This window comes from Triturus cristatus, chromosome 8, assembly GCF_964204655.1.
Source record: "Triturus cristatus chromosome 8, aTriCri1.1, whole genome shotgun sequence".
In the NCBI taxonomy this organism is placed as follows: Eukaryota; Metazoa; Chordata; class Amphibia; order Caudata; family Salamandridae; genus Triturus; species Triturus cristatus.
In genome coordinates, this window is record NC_140591.1 from 56164788 (window position 1) to 56181479 (window position 16692).

The window sequence follows — 16692 nt, forward strand, 5'->3', positions numbered from 1 at the left end:
AGTATTGAGATGACATAGCTTACCTACTCAGGCGACATACGTCTGTGTAATACAGTGCTGGTCCACTCAGAGTTTTAAAAGAAAAACGACCTAACACTTATCCCAAAAACGCTACTCACCCATTTCACCAGTTAGCTGCTGAACAATGCAGGACACATTAAAACACAGCTCTAACCTCAGATTGAAAATCCAGGTTCTGCATCTCTCTTCTGGGATTGTTCAAAAAAAGAGGCTGAATACTATAGCTGCTGGCAGGCCGAAATAGCTCAGTTGGGAGAGTGTTAGACTGAAGATCTAAAGGTCCCTGGTTCGATCCCGGGTTTCGGCACATTTTGAACTTCTGCTTTGCATGCCACAAAGACTATTTTGAGTCAACTCATATTGACTTTGTTTATAATGATCAAAACCTTTTATCAAGATAATCGACAATACAATTAATTCAACATATTATTTACTTTCTGTCTTTCTTTCAAACTTGCTTCCACCTCTCTTGTATTCAACTTTGCCTCCTTTATTTCCCAATTCTTCCTTTAATTGAAAGTAAAGCTTTGCCTGCATCAGCCTTCAGTTCCCCTTATACAAAACTGTTAGTAGTCAGATGACCTAGCTTGCCGACCCTCGCCATATAGGTCTGTGTTTCTGAGTATAAGTCCATTCATAGTTTACAAACATCTTCTAACTAACTTGGCTCCTAAAAAGGAAATTCACCCATCAGACCAATTTAGCTACTGAATAATACTGGACAATTTAACACATAACTGCACATGCAGATAGAATGACCAGGGTCTGCATTTATCTTTAACAATTATCAAAAATACAACAGAAAGCCAAAATGGCCAGCTGGATGAAATAGCTCAGTTGGGAGAGTGTTAGATTGAAAATCTAAAAGTCCCTTGTTCAATGCTGGGTTTCGGAAAAGTCTGAGAGGTTTCTTGCTTCTCACAAAATATTTCTTGGTATCAGCTCAAGTTTTTCTTTCTTTATTTATCAAAATATTTGATCAACTGATCGACAACATGATCAATTCAACATAGAATTGTCTTTCTGTCCTCCTTCTAAATTTGCTTCCACCTCTCTTGCATTCAGCTTCGACTACAAATGTTTCCTATTTCATGCTTTTTTGTAAAGTAAACTCTTGTCTGCATCAGCTTCCACTTCTCCTTGAACACAGATTTCAGTATTCAGATGACATAGCTTACCTACTCAGGCCAAATACCTCTGTGTAATATGGTGCTAGTCCATTCAGAGTAAAAAAAAAAGCTACCTAACCTGATCCGAAAAATGCTATTTACCTATTGCACCCGTTAACTGATGAATGATACAGGACATCTTAAAACATAGCTCTAGCATGAGGTTGAGCATCTATTTTCTTGGGAAGTTTAAAAGAAAGGATGAAGACCAAAACTACCAGCAGGCCGAAATAGCTCAGTTGGGAGAGCGTTAGACTGAAGATATAAAGGTCCCTGGTTCAATCCCGGGTTTTGGTTAAATTTCAACTTCTGCTTTTCATGTCACAAAAGCTGTTTGGAGTTAAATCAATGCTCTTCTTTATCAAAACCTTTTATCAATCTGATCAACAACACAATCAATTCAACATATTATTTACTTTCTGTCTTCCTTTCAAACTTGCTTCCACCTCTCTTGTATTCAACTATGCCTCATTTATTTGCAACTTCTTGCTTTATTTTAAAGTAAAGCTTTGCCTGCATCAGCCTCCAATTCCCCTTATACAAAACTGTCAGTAGACAGATGACATAGCTTGTACACCCTGGCCATATAGGTCTGTGTTTCAGAGTATAAGTCAATTCAGAGTTTAGAAAAAAAATTTCTACCTACCTTGTCCCCTAAAAAGGATATTCACTCATCAGACCAAGTTACCTGCTGAATGATACTGGACACTTTAACACATAACTATAAACGAAAATAGAATGACCAGGTTCTGTATGTATCGTCTACAATTATTAATAATACATCAGGAGGCCACAGGGACTTGTTGGCTGAAATATCTCAGTTGGGAGATCGTTAGACTGAAGAGCTTAAGGTACCTGATTCAATCCTGACTTTCAGCACAGTGCGAGGGGATCCTACATTCTTGCAAAATATTTCTTGAAATCAGCTCTAGTTTTTTTTTCTTTATTTCTCAAAATATTTTATCAACTGATCAACAACATGATAACTTCAACAAAAAGTTGTCTTTCTGTCCTCCTTCTAAACTTGCTTCCACCTCTCTTGCCATCAACTTTGATGACGAATTTATCCCATTTTATACTTTTTTCAAAGTAAACTCTTGTCTGCATCAGCTTTCACTTCTCCTTGAACAAAGTTGTCAGTATTGAGATGACATAGCTTACCTACTCAGGCGACATACGTCTGTGTAATACAGTGCTGGTCCACTTAGAGTTTTAAAAGAAAAACGACCTAACATTTATCCCAAAAACGCTACTCACCCATTTCACCAGTTAGCTGCTGAACAATGCAGGACACATTAAAACACAGCTCTAACCTCAGATTGAAAATCCAGGTTCTGCATCTCTGTTCTGGGATTGTTCAAAAAAAGAGGCTGAATACTATAGCTGCTGGCAGGCCGAAATAGCTCAGTTGGGAGAGCGTTAGACTGAAGATCTAAAGGTCCCTGGTTCGATCCCGGGTTTCGGCACATTTTGAACTTCTGCTTTGCATGCCACAAAGACTATTTTGAGTCAACTCATATTGACTTTGTTTATAATGATCAAAACCTTTTATCAAGATAATCGACAATACAAATAATTCAACATATTATTTACTTTCTGTCTTTCTTTCAAACTTGCTTCCACCTCTCTTGTATTCAACTTTGCCTCCTTTATTTCCCAATTCTTCCTTTAATTGAAAGTAAAGCTTTGCCTGCATCAGCCTCCAGTTCCCCTTATACAAAACTGTTAGTAGTCAGATGACCTAGCTTGCCGACCCTCGCCATATAGGTCTGTGTTTCTGAGTATAAGTCCATTCATAGTTTACAAACATCATCTAACTAACTTGGCTCCTAAAAAGGAAATTCACCCATCAGACCAATTTAGCTACTGAATAATACTGGACAATTTAACACATAACTGTACATGCAGATAGAGTGACCAGGTTCTGCATTTATCTTTAACAATTATAAAAAATACAACAGAAAGCCAAAATTGCCAGCTGGATGAAATAGCTCAGTTGGGAGAGCAGTAGACTGAAGATCTAAAGGTCCCTGGTTCAATTCCGGGTTTAGGCACATTTTGAACTTCTGCTTTGCATGCCACAAATGCTATTTGGAGTCAACTCATATTGACGTTGTTTATAATGATCAAAACCTTTTATCAAGCTGATCGATAAGACAACCATTTCAACATATTTTTTACATTCTGTCTTTCTGTCAAACTTGCTTCCACCTCTCTTGTATTCAACTTTACCTGCTTTATTTGCCAATTCTTCCTTTAATTGAAAGTAAAGCTTTGCCTGCATCAGCCTCGAGTTCCCCTTATACAAAACTGTTAGTAGTCAGATGACCTAGTTTGCCTACCCTCGCCATATAGGTCTGTGTGTCTGAGTATAAGTCCATTCATAGTTTACAAACATCTTCTAACTAACTTGGCTCCTGAAAAGGAAATTCACCCATCAGACCAATTTAGCTGCTGAATAATATTGGACAATTTAACACATAACTGCACATGCAGATAGAATGACCAGGGTCTGCATTTATCTTTAACAATTATCAAAAATACAACAGAAAGCCAAAATGGCCAGCTGGATGAAATAGCTCAGTTGGGAGAGTGTTAGATTGAAAATCTAAAAGTCCCTTGTTTAATGCTGGGTTTCGGAAAAGTCTGAGAAGTTTCTTGCTTCTCACAAAATATTTCTTGGTATCAGCTCAAGTTTTTCTTTCTTTATTTATCAAAAAATTTGATCAACTGATCGACAACATGATCAATTCAACATAGAATTGTCTTTCTGTCCTCCTTCTAAATTGGCTTCCACCTCACTTGCATTCAGCTTCGACTACAAATGTTTCCTATTTCATGCTTTTTTGTAAATTAAACTCTTGTCTGCATCAGCTTCCACTTCTCCTTGAACACAGATTTCAGTATTCAGATGACATAGCTTACCTACTCAGGCCAAATACCTCTGTGTAATATGGTGCTAGTCCATTCAGAGTAAAAAAAAAAGCTACCTAACCTGGATCCGAAAAATGCTATTTACCTATTGCACCCGTTAACTGATGAATGATACAGGACATCTTAAAACATAGCTCTAGCATGAGGTTGAGCATCTATTTTCTTGGGAAGTTTAAAAGAAAGGATGAAGACCCAAACTACCAGCAGGCCGAAATAGCTCAGTTGGGAGAGCGTTAGACTGAAGATCTAAAGGTCCCTGGTTCAATCCCGGGTTTCGGCACAATTTCAACTTTTGCTTTTCATGTCACAAAAGCTGTTTGGAGTTAAATCAACGCTCTTCTTTATCAAAACCTTTTATCAATCTGATCAACAACACAATCAATTCAACATATTATTTACTTTCTGTCTTCCTTTCAAACTTGCTTCCACCTCTCTTGTATTCAACTATGCCTCATTTATTTGCAACTTCTTGCTTTATTTTAAAGTAAAGCTTTGCCTGCATCAGCCTCCAATTCCCCTTATACAAAACTGTCAGTAGTCAGATGACATAGCTTGTACATCCTGGCCATATAGGTCTGTGTTTCAGAGTATAAGTCAATTCAGAGTTTAGAAAAAAAAATTCTACCTACATTGTCCCCTAAAAAGGATATTCACTCATCAGACCAAGTTACCTGCTGAATGATACTGGACACTTTAACACATAACTATAAACGAAAATAGAATGACCAGGTTCTGTATGTATCGTCTACAATTATTAATAATACATCAGGAGGCCACAGGGACTTGTTGGCTGAAATATCTCAGTTGGGAGATCGTTAGACTGAAGAGCTTAAGGTACCTGATTCAATCCTGACTTTCAGCACAGTGCGAGGGGATCCTACATTCTTGCAAAATATTTCTTGAAATCAGCTCTAGTTTTGTTTTCTTTATTTCTCAAAATATTTTATCAACTGATCAACAACATGATAACTTCAACAAAAAGTTGTCTTTCTGTCCTCCTTCTAAACTTGCTTCCACCTCTCTTGCCATCAGCTTTGATGACGAATGTATCCCATTTTATACTTTTTTCAAAGTAAACTCTTGTCTGCATCAGCTTTCACTTCTCCTTGAACAAAGTTGTCAGTATTGAGATGACATAGCTTACCTACTCAGGCGACATACGTCTGTGTAATACAGTGCTGGTCCACTTAGTGTTTTAAAAGAAAAACGACCTAACATTTATCCCAAAAACGCTACTCACCCATTTCACCAGTTAGCTGCTGAACAATGCAGGACACATTAAAACACAGCTCTAACCTCAGATTGAAAATCCAGGTTCTGCATCTCTGTTCTGGGATTGTTCAAAAAAAGAGGCTGAATACTATAGATGCTGGCAGGCCGAAATAGCTCAGTTGGGAGAGCGTTAGACTGAAGATCTAAAGGTCCCTGGTTCGATCCCGGGTTTCGGCACATTTTGAACTTCTGCTTTGCATGCCACAAAGACTATTTTGAGTCAACTCATATTGACTTTGTTTATAATGATCATAACATTTTATCAAGATAATCGACAATACAATTAATTCAACATATTATTTACTTTCTGTCTTTCTTTCAAACTTGCTTCCACCTCTCTTGTATTCAACTTTGCCTCCTTTATTTCCCAATTCTTCCTTTAATTGAAAGTAAAGCTTTGCCTGCATCAGCCTCCAGTTCCCCTTATACAAAACTGTTAGTAGTCAGATGACCTAGCTTGCCGACCCTCGCCATATAGGTCTTTGTTTCTGAGTATAAGTCCATTCATAGTTTACAAACATCATCTAACTAACTTGGCTCCTAAAAAGGAAATTCACCCATCAGACCAATTTAGCTACTGAATAATACTGGACAATTTAACACATAACTGCACATGCAGATAGAATGACCAGGGTCTGCATTTATCTTTAACAATTATCAAAAATACAACAGAAAGCCAAAATGGCCAGCTGGATGAAATAGCTCAGTTGGGAGAGTGTTAGATTGAAAATCTAAAAGTCCCTTGTTCAATGCTGGGTTTCGGAAAAGTCTGAGAGGTTTCTTGCTTCTCACAAAATATTTCTTGGTATCAGCTCAAGTTTTTCTTTCTTTATTTATCAAAATATTTGATCAACTGATCGACAACATGATCAATTCAACATAGAATTGTCTTTCTGTCCTCCTTCTAAATTTGCTTCCACCTCTCTTGCATTCAGCTTCGACTACAAATGTTTCCTATTTCATGCTTTTTTGTAAAGTAAACTCTTGTCTGCATCAGCTTCCACTTCTCCTTGAACACAGATTTCAGTATTCAGATGACATAGCTTACCTACTCAGGCCAAATACCTCTGTGTAATATGGTGCTAGTCCATTCAGAGTAAAAAAAAAAGCTACCTAACCTGATCCGAAAAATGCTATTTACCTATTGCACCCGTTAACTGATGAATGATACAGGACATCTTAAAACATAGCTCTAGCATGAGGTTGAGCATCTATTTTCTTGGGAAGTTTAAAAGAAAGGATGAAGACCAAAACTACCAGCAGGCCGAAATAGCTCAGTTGGGAGAGCGTTAGACTGAAGATATAAAGGTCCCTGGTTCAATCCCGGGTTTTGGTTAAATTTCAACTTCTGCTTTTCATGTCACAAAAGCTGTTTGGAGTTAAATCAATGCTCTTCTTTATCAAAACCTTTTATCAATCTGATCAACAACACAATCAATTCAACATATTATTTACTTTCTGTCTTCCTTTCAAACTTGCTTCCACCTCTCTTGTATTCAACTATGCCTCATTTATTTGCAACTTCTTGCTTTATTTTAAAGTAAAGCTTTGCCTGCATCAGCCTCCAATTCCCCTTATACAAAACTGTCAGTAGTCAGATGACATAGCTTGTACACCCTGGCCATATAGGTCTGTGTTTCAGAGTATAAGTCAATTCAGAGTTTAGAAAAAAAAATTCTACCTACCTTGTCCCCTAAAAAGGATATTCACTCATCAGACCAAGTTACCTGCTGAATGATACTGGACACTTTAACACATAACTATAAACGAAAATAGAATGACCAGGTTCTGTATGTATCGTCTACAATTATTAATAATACATCAGGAGGCCACAGGGACTTGTTGGCTGAAATATCTCAGTTGGGAGATCGTTAGACTGAAGAGCTTAAGGTACCTGATTCAATCCTGACTTTCAGCACAGTGCGAGGGGATCCTACATTCTTGCAAAATATTTCTTGAAATCAGCTCTAGTTTTTTTTTCTTTATTTCTCAAAATATTTTATCAACTGATCAACAACATGATAACTTCAACAAAAAGTTGTCTTTCTGTCCTCCTTCTAAACTTGCTTCCACCTCTCTTGCCATCAACTTTGATGACGAATTTATCCCATTTTATACTTTTTTCAAAGTAAACTCTTGTCTGCATCAGCTTTCACTTCTCCTTGAACAAAGTTGTCAGTATTGAGATGACATAGCTTACCTACTCAGGCGACATACGTCTGTGTAATACAGTGCTGGTCCACTTAGAGTTTTAAAAGAAAAACGACCTAACATTTATCCCAAAAACGCTACTCACCCATTTCACCAGTTAGCTGCTGAACAATGCAGGACACATTAAAACACAGCTCTAACCTCAGATTGAAAATCCAGGTTCTGCATCTCTGTTCTGGGATTGTTCAAAAAAAGAGGCTGAATACTATAGCTGCTGGCAGGCCGAAATAGCTCAGTTGGGAGAGCGTTAGACTGAAGATCTAAAGGTCCCTGGTTCGATCCCGGGTTTCGGCACATTTTGAACTTCTGCTTTGCATGCCACAAAGACTATTTTGAGTCAACTCATATTGACTTTGTTTATAATGATCAAAACCTTTTATCAAGATAATCGACAATACAAATAATTCAACATATTATTTACTTTCTGTCTTTCTTTCAAACTTGCTTCCACCTCTCTTGTATTCAACTTTGCCTCCTTTATTTCCCAATTCTTCCTTTAATTGAAAGTAAAGCTTTGCCTGCATCAGCCTCCAGTTCCCCTTATACAAAACTGTTAGTAGTCAGATGACCTAGCTTGCCGACCCTCGCCATATAGGTCTGTGTTTCTGAGTATAAGTCCATTCATAGTTTACAAACATCATCTAACTAACTTGGCTCCTAAAAAGGAAATTCACCCATCAGACCAATTTAGCTACTGAATAATACTGGACAATTTAACACATAACTGTACATGCAGATAGAGTGACCAGGTTCTGCATTTATCTTTAACAATTATAAAAAATACAACAGAAAGCCAAAATTGCCAGCTGGATGAAATAGCTCAGTTGGGAGAGCAGTAGACTGAAGATCTAAAGGTCCCTGGTTCAATTCCGGGTTTAGGCACATTTTGAACTTCTGCTTTGCATGCCACAAATGCTATTTGGAGTCAACTCATATTGACGTTGTTTATAATGATCAAAACCTTTTATCAAGCTGATCGATAAGACAACCATTTCAACATATTTTTTACATTCTGTCTTTCTGTCAAACTTGCTTCCACCTCTCTTGTATTCAACTTTACCTGCTTTATTTGCCAATTCTTCCTTTAATTGAAAGTAAAGCTTTGCCTGCATCAGCCTCGAGTTCCCCTTATACAAAACTGTTAGTAGTCAGATGACCTAGTTTGCCTACCCTCGCCATATAGGTCTGTGTGTCTGAGTATAAGTCCATTCATAGTTTACAAACATCTTCTAACTAACTTGGCTCCTGAAAAGGAAATTCACCCATCAGACCAATTTAGCTGCTGAATAATATTGGACAATTTAACACATAACTGCACATGCAGATAGAATGACCAGGGTCTGCATTTATCTTTAACAATTATCAAAAATACAACAGAAAGCCAAAATGGCCAGCTGGATGAAATAGCTCAGTTGGGAGAGTGTTAGATTGAAAATCTAAAAGTCCCTTGTTTAATGCTGGGTTTCGGAAAAGTCTGAGAAGTTTCTTGCTTCTCACAAAATATTTCTTGGTATCAGCTCAAGTTTTTCTTTCTTTATTTATCAAAAAATTTGATCAACTGATCGACAACATGATCAATTCAACATAGAATTGTCTTTCTGTCCTCCTTCTAAATTGGCTTCCACCTCACTTGCATTCAGCTTCGACTACAAATGTTTCCTATTTCATGCTTTTTTGTAAATTAAACTCTTGTCTGCATCAGCTTCCACTTCTCCTTGAACACAGATTTCAGTATTCAGATGACATAGCTTACCTACTCAGGCCAAATACCTCTGTGTAATATGGTGCTAGTCCATTCAGAGTAAAAAAAAAAGCTACCTAACCTGGATCCGAAAAATGCTATTTACCTATTGCACCCGTTAACTGATGAATGATACAGGACATCTTAAAACATAGCTCTAGCATGAGGTTGAGCATCTATTTTCTTGGGAAGTTTAAAAGAAAGGATGAAGACCCAAACTACCAGCAGGCCGAAATAGCTCAGTTGGGAGAGCGTTAGACTGAAGATCTAAAGGTCCCTGGTTCAATCCCGGGTTTCGGCACAATTTCAACTTTTGCTTTTCATGTCACAAAAGCTGTTTGGAGTTAAATCAACGCTCTTCTTTATCAAAACCTTTTATCAATCTGATCAACAACACAATCAATTCAACATATTATTTACTTTCTGTCTTCCTTTCAAACTTGCTTCCACCTCTCTTGTATTCAACTATGCCTCATTTATTTGCAACTTCTTGCTTTATTTTAAAGTAAAGCTTTGCCTGCATCAGCCTCCAATTCCCCTTATACAAAACTGTCAGTAGTCAGATGACATAGCTTGTACATCCTGGCCATATAGGTCTGTGTTTCAGAGTATAAGTCAATTCAGAGTTTAGAAAAAAAAATTCTACCTACATTGTCCCCTAAAAAGGATATTCACTCATCAGACCAAGTTACCTGCTGAATGATACTGGACACTTTAACACATAACTATAAACGAAAATAGAATGACCAGGTTCTGTATGTATCGTCTACAATTATTAATAATACATCAGGAGGCCACAGGGACTTGTTGGCTGAAATATCTCAGTTGGGAGATCGTTAGACTGAAGAGCTTCAGGTACCTGATTCAATCCTGACTTTCAGCACAGTGCGAGGGGATCCTACATTCTTGCAAAATATTTCTTGAAATCAGCTCTAGTTTTGTTTTCTTTATTTCTCAAAATATTTTATCAACTGATCAACAACATGATAACTTCAACAAAAAGTTGTCTTTCTGTCCTCCTTCTAAACTTGCTTCCACCTCTCTTGCCATCAGCTTTGATGACGAATGTATCCCATTTTATACTTTTTTCAAAGTAAACTCTTGTCTGCATCAGCTTTCACTTCTCCTTGAACAAAGTTGTCAGTATTGAGATGACATAGCTTACCTACTCAGGCGACATACGTCTGTGTAATACAGTGCTGGTCCACTTAGTGTTTTAAAAGAAAAACGACCTAACATTTATCCCAAAAACGCTACTCACCCATTTCACCAGTTAGCTGCTGAACAATGCAGGACACATTAAAACACAGCTCTAACCTCAGATTGAAAATCCAGGTTCTGCATCTCTGTTCTGGGATTGTTCAAAAAAAGAGGCTGAATACTATAGATGCTGGCAGGCCGAAATAGCTCAGTTGGGAGAGCGTTAGACTGAAGATCTAAAGGTCCCTGGTTCGATCCCGGGTTTCGGCACATTTTGAACTTCTGCTTTGCATGCCACAAAGACTATTTTGAGTCAACTCATATTGACTTTGTTTATAATGATCATAACATTTTATCAAGATAATCGACAATACAATTAATTCAACATATTATTTACTTTCTGTCTTTCTTTCAAACTTGCTTCCACCTCTCTTGTATTCAACTTTGCCTCCTTTATTTCCCAATTCTTCCTTTAATTGAAAGTAAAGCTTTGCCTGCATCAGCCTCCAGTTCCCCTTATACAAAACTGTTAGTAGTCAGATGACCTAGCTTGCCGACCCTCGCCATATAGGTCTTTGTTTCTGAGTATAAGTCCATTCATAGTTTACAAACATCATCTAACTAACTTGGCTCCTAAAAAGGAAATTCACCCATCAGACCAATTTAGCTACTGAATAATACTGGACAATTTAACACATAACTGCACATGCAGATAGAGTGACCAGGTTCTGCATTTATCTTTAACAATTATAAAAAATACAACAGAAAGCCAAAATGGCCAGCTGGATGAAATAGCTCAGTTGGGAGAGCAGTAGACTGAAGATCTAAAGGTCCCGGGTTTAGGCACATTTTGAACTTCTGCTTTGCATTCCACAAATGCTATTTGGAGTCAACTCATATTGACGTTGTTTATAATGATCAAAACCTTTTATCAAGCTGATCGATAAGACAACCATTTCAACATATTTTTTACATTCTGTCTTTCTGTCAAACTTGCTTCCACCTCTCTTGTATTCAACTTTACCTGCTTTATTTGCCAATTCTTCCTTTAATTGAAAGTAAAGCTTTGCCTGCATCAGCCTCGAGTTCCCCTTATACAAAACTGTTAGTAGTCAGATGACCTAGTTTGCCTACCCTCGCCATATAGGTCTGTGTGTCTGAGTATAAGTCCATTCATAGTTTACAAATATCTTCTAACTAACTTGGCTCCTAAAAAGGAAATTCACCCATCAGACCAATTTAGCTGCTGAATAATATTGGACAATTTAACACATAACTGCACATGCAGATAGAATGACCAGGGTCTGCATTTATCTTTAACAATTATCAAAAATACAACAGAAAGAAATGATGATTATGTATGGTGTTTTGTCTACTACAATGTGTATACGATCTGATTTCGTGTCCTTTTGTTATAGTTTTTGTGAAAACAATAAAACTTTCTTTAAATAAAAAAAAAAAAAATACAACAGAAAGCAAAAATGGCCAGCTGGATGAAATAGCTCAGTTGGGAGAGTGTTAGATTGAAAATCTAAAAGTCCCTTGTTCAATGCTGGGTTTCGGAAAAGTCTGAGAGGTTTCTTGCTTCTCACAAAATATTTCTTGGTATCAGCTCAAGTTTTTCTTTCTTTATTTATCAAAATATTTGATCAACTGATCGACAACATGATCAATTCAACATAGAATTGTCTTTCTGTCCTCCTTCTAAATTTGCTTCCACCTCTCTTGCATTCAGCTTCGACTACAAATGTTTCCTATTTCATGCTTTTTTGTAAAGTAAACTCTTGTCTGCATCAGCTTCCACTTCTCCTTGAACACAGATTTCAGTATTCAGATGACATAGCTTACCTACTCAGGCCAAATACCTCTGTGTAATATGGTGCTAGTCCATTCAGAGTAAAAAACAAAAGCTACCTAACCTGGATCCGAAAAATGCTATTTACCTATTGCACCCGTTAACTGATGAATGATACAGGACATCTTAAAACATAGCTCTAGCATGAGGTTGAGCATCTATTTTCTTGGGAAGTTTAAAAGAAAGGATGAAGACCCAAACTACCAGCAGGCCGAAATAGCTCAGTTGGGAGAGCGTTAGACTGAAGATCTAAAGGTCCCTGGTTCAATCCCGGGTTTCGGCACAATTTCAACTTCTGCTTTTCATGTCACAAAAGCTGTTTGGAGTTAAATCAACGCTCTTCTTTATCAAAACCTTTTATCAATCTGATCAACAACACAATCAATTCAACATATTATTTACTTTCTGTCTTCCTTTCAAACTTGCTTCCACCTCTCTTGTATTCAACTATGCCTCATTTATTTGCAACTTCTTGCTTTATTTTAAAGTAAAGCTTTGCCTGCATCAGCCTCCAATTCCCCTTATACAAAACTGTCAGTAGTCAGATGACATAGCTTGTACACCCTGGCCATATAGGTCTGTGTTTCAGAGTATAAGTCATTTCAGAGTTTAGAAAAAAAAATTCTACCTACCTTGTCCCCTAAAAAGGATATTCACTCATCAGACCAAGTTACCTGCTGAATGATACTGGACACTTTAACACATAACTATAAACGAAAATAGAATGACCAGGTTCTGTATGTATCGTCTACAATTATTAATAATACATCAGGAGGCCACAGGGACTTGTTGGCTGAAATATCTCAGTTGGGAGATCGTTAGACTGAAGAGCTTAAGGTACCTGATTCAATCCTGACTTTCAGCACAGTGCGAGGGGATCCTACATTCTTGCAAAATATTTCTTGAAATCAGCTCTAGTTTTTTTTTCTTTATTTCTCAAAATATTTTATCAACTGATCAACAACATGATAACTTCAACAAAAAGTTGTCTTTCTGTCCTCCTTCTAAACTTGCTTCCACCTCTCTTGCCATCAACTTTGATGACGAATTTATCCCATTTTATACTTTTTTCAAAGTAAACTCTTGTGTGCATCAGCTTTCACTTCTCCTTGAACAAAGTTGTCAGTATTGAGATGACATAGCTTACCTACTCAGGCGACATACGTCTGTGTAATACAGTGCTGGTCCACTTAGAGTTTTAAAAGAAAAACGACCTAACATTTATCCCAAAAACGCTACTCACCCATTTCACCAGTTAGCTGCTGAACAATGCAGGACACATTAAAACACAGCTCTAACCTCAGGTTGAAAATCCAGGTTCTGCATCTCTGTTCTGGGATTGTTCAAAAAAAGAGGCTGAATACTATAGCTGCTGGCAGGCCGAAATAGCTCAGTTGGGAGAGCGTTAGACTGAAGATCTAAAGGTCCCTGGTTCGATCCCGGGTTTCGGCACATTTTGAACTTCTGCTTTGCATGTCACAAAGACTATTTTGAGTCAACTCATATTGACGTTGTTTATAATGATCAAAACCTTTTATCAAGATAATCGACAATGCAATTAATTCAACATATTATTTACTTTCTGTCTTTCTTTCAAACTTGCTTCCACCTCTCTTGTATTCAACTTTGCCACCTTTATTTCCCAATTCTTCCTTTAATTGAAAGTAAAGCTTTGCCTGCATCAGCCTCCAGTTCCCCTTATACAAAACTGTTAGTAGTCAGATGACCTAGCTTGCCGACCCTCGCCATATAGGTCTGTGTTTCTGAGTATAAGTCCATTCATAGTTTACAAACATCATCTAACTAACTTGGCTCCTAAAAAGGAAATTCACCCATCAGACCAATTTAGCTACTGAATAATACTGGACAATTTAACACATAACTGCACATGCAGATAGAGTGACCAGGTTCTGCATTTATCTTTAACAATTATAAAAAATACAACAGAAAGCCAAAATTGCCAGCTGGATGAAATAGCTCAGTTGGGAGAGCAGTAGACTGAAGATCTAAAGGTCCCTGGTTCAATCCCGGGTTTAGGCACATTTTGAACTTCTGCTTTGCATGCCACAAATGCTATTTGGAGTCAACTCATATTGACGTTGTTTATAATGATCAAAACCTTTTATCAAGCTGATCGATAAGACAACCATTTCAACATATTTTTTACATTCTGTCTTTCTGTCAAGCTTGCTTCCACCTCTCTTGTATTCAACTTTACCTGCTTTATTTGCCAATTCTTCCTTTAATTGAAAGTAAAGCTTTGCCTGCATCAGCCTCGAGTTCCCCTTATACAAAACTGTTAGTAGTCAGATGACCTAGTTTGCCTACCCTCGCCATATAGGTCTGTGTGTCTGAGTATAAGTCCATTCATAGTTTACAAACATCTTCTAACTAACTTGGCTCCTAAAAAGGAAATTCACCCATCAGACCAATTTAGCTGCTGAATAATATTGGACAATTTAACACATAACTGCACATGCAGATAGAATGACCAGGGTCTGCATTTATCTTTAACAATTATCAAAAATACAACAGAAAGCCAAAATGGCCAGCTGGATGAAATAGCTCAGTTGGGAGAGTGTTAGATTGAAAATCTAAAAGTCCCTTGTTCAATGCTGGGTTTCGGAAAAGTCTGAGAGGTTTCTTGCTTCTCACAAAATATTTCTTGGTATCAGCTCAAGTTTTTCTTTCTTTATTTATCAAAATATTTGATCAACTGATCGACAACATGATCAATTCAACATAGAATTGTCTTTCTGTCCTCCTTCTAAATTTGCTTCCACCTCTCTTGCATTCAGCTTCGACTACAAATGTTTCCTATTTCATGCTTTTTTGTAAAGTAAACTCTTGTCTGCATCAGCTTCCACTTCTCCTTGAACACAGATTTCAGTATTCAGATGACATAGCTTACCTACTCAGGCCAAATACCTCTGTGTAATATGGTGCTAGTCCATTCAGAGTAAAAAACAAAAGCTACCTAACCTGGATCCGAAAAATGCTATTTACCTATTGCACCCGTTAACTGATGAATGATACAGGACATCTTAAAACATAGCTCTAGCATGAGGTTGAGCATCTATTTTCTTGGGAAGTTTAAAAGAAAGGATGAAGACCCAAACTACCAGCAGGCCGAAATAGCTCAGTTGGGAGAGCGTTAGACTGAAGATCTAAAGGTCCCTGGTTCAATCCCGGGTTTCGGCACAATTTCAACTTCTGCTTTTCATGTCACAAAAGCTGTTTGGAGTTAAATCAACGCTCTTCTTTATCAAAACCTTTTATCAATCTGATCAATAACACAATCAATTCAACATATTATTTACTTTCTGTCTTCCTTTCAAACTTGCTTCCACCTCTCTTGTATTCAACTATGCCTCATTTATTTGCAACTTCTTGCTTTATTTTAAAGTAAAGCTTTGCCTGCATCAGCCTCCAATTCCCCTTATACAAAACTGTCAGTAGTCAGATGACATAGCTTGTACACCCTGGCCATATAGGTCTGTGTTTCAGAGTATAAGTCAATTCAGAGTTTAGAAAAAAAAATTCTACCTACCTTGTCCCCTAAAAAGGATATTCACTCATCAGACCAAGTTACCTGCTGAATGATACTGGACACTTTAACACATAACTATAAACGAAAATAGAATGACCAGGTTCTGTATGTATCGTCTACAATTATTAATAATACATCAGGAGGCCACAGGGACTTGTTGGCTGAAATATCTCAGTTGGGAGATCGTTAGACTGAAGAGCTTAAGGTACCTGATTCAATCCTGACTTTCAGCACAGTGCGAGGGGATCCTACATTCTTGCAAAATATTTCTTGAAATCAGCTCTAGTTTTTTTTTCTTTATTTCTCAAAATATTTTATCAACTGATCAACAACATGATAACTTCAACAAAAAGTTGTCTTTCTGTCCTCCTTCTAAACTTGCTTCCACCTCTCTTGCCATCAACTTTGATGACGAATTTATCCCATTTTATACTTTTTTCAAAGTAAACTCTTGTCTGCATCAGCTTTCACTTCTCCTTGAACAAAGTTGTCAGTATTGAGATGACATAGCTTACCTACTCAGGCGACATACGTCTGTGTAATACAGTGCTGGTCCACTCAGAGTTTTAAAAGAAAAACGACCTAACATTTATCCCAAAAACGCTACTCACCCATTTCACCAGTTAGCTGCTGAACAATGAAGGACACATTAAAACACAGCTCTAACCTCAGATTGAAAATCCAGGTTCTGCATCTCTGTTCTGGGATTGTTCAAAAAAAGAGGCTGAATACTATAGCT

General features: G+C 37.4%; 10 non-coding genes across 10 annotated transcripts; all 10 read left to right on the forward strand.

Annotated features, from left to right (window-relative positions):
- The first annotated feature begins 255 nt into the window (after window positions 1-255).
- Window positions 256-328, forward strand: TRNAF-GAA (transfer RNA phenylalanine (anticodon GAA)). The gene has a single exon. It is a non-coding gene; the product is annotated as a tRNA-Phe (tRNA).
- Window positions 329-2583: 2255 nt separating this feature from the next.
- Window positions 2584-2656, forward strand: TRNAF-GAA (transfer RNA phenylalanine (anticodon GAA)). The gene has a single exon. It is a non-coding gene; the product is annotated as a tRNA-Phe (tRNA).
- Window positions 2657-4331: 1675 nt separating this feature from the next.
- Window positions 4332-4404, forward strand: TRNAF-GAA (transfer RNA phenylalanine (anticodon GAA)). The gene has a single exon. It is a non-coding gene; the product is annotated as a tRNA-Phe (tRNA).
- A 1096-nt stretch (window positions 4405-5500) lies between these two features.
- TRNAF-GAA (transfer RNA phenylalanine (anticodon GAA)) lies at window positions 5501-5573 on the forward strand. Its single transcript has one exon. It is a non-coding gene; the product is annotated as a tRNA-Phe (tRNA).
- Window positions 5574-7828: 2255 nt separating this feature from the next.
- On the forward strand, window positions 7829-7901 carry TRNAF-GAA (transfer RNA phenylalanine (anticodon GAA)). Its single transcript has one exon. It is a non-coding gene; the product is annotated as a tRNA-Phe (tRNA).
- Window positions 7902-9576: 1675 nt separating this feature from the next.
- TRNAF-GAA (transfer RNA phenylalanine (anticodon GAA)) lies at window positions 9577-9649 on the forward strand. The gene has a single exon. It is a non-coding gene; the product is annotated as a tRNA-Phe (tRNA).
- A 1096-nt stretch (window positions 9650-10745) lies between these two features.
- On the forward strand, window positions 10746-10818 carry TRNAF-GAA (transfer RNA phenylalanine (anticodon GAA)). Its single transcript has one exon. It is a non-coding gene; the product is annotated as a tRNA-Phe (tRNA).
- Window positions 10819-12613: 1795 nt separating this feature from the next.
- On the forward strand, window positions 12614-12686 carry TRNAF-GAA (transfer RNA phenylalanine (anticodon GAA)). The gene has a single exon. It is a non-coding gene; the product is annotated as a tRNA-Phe (tRNA).
- A 1096-nt stretch (window positions 12687-13782) lies between these two features.
- Window positions 13783-13855, forward strand: TRNAF-GAA (transfer RNA phenylalanine (anticodon GAA)). The gene has a single exon. It is a non-coding gene; the product is annotated as a tRNA-Phe (tRNA).
- Window positions 13856-15531: 1676 nt separating this feature from the next.
- TRNAF-GAA (transfer RNA phenylalanine (anticodon GAA)) lies at window positions 15532-15604 on the forward strand. Its single transcript has one exon. It is a non-coding gene; the product is annotated as a tRNA-Phe (tRNA).
- Window positions 15605-16692: the final 1088 nt, after the last annotated feature.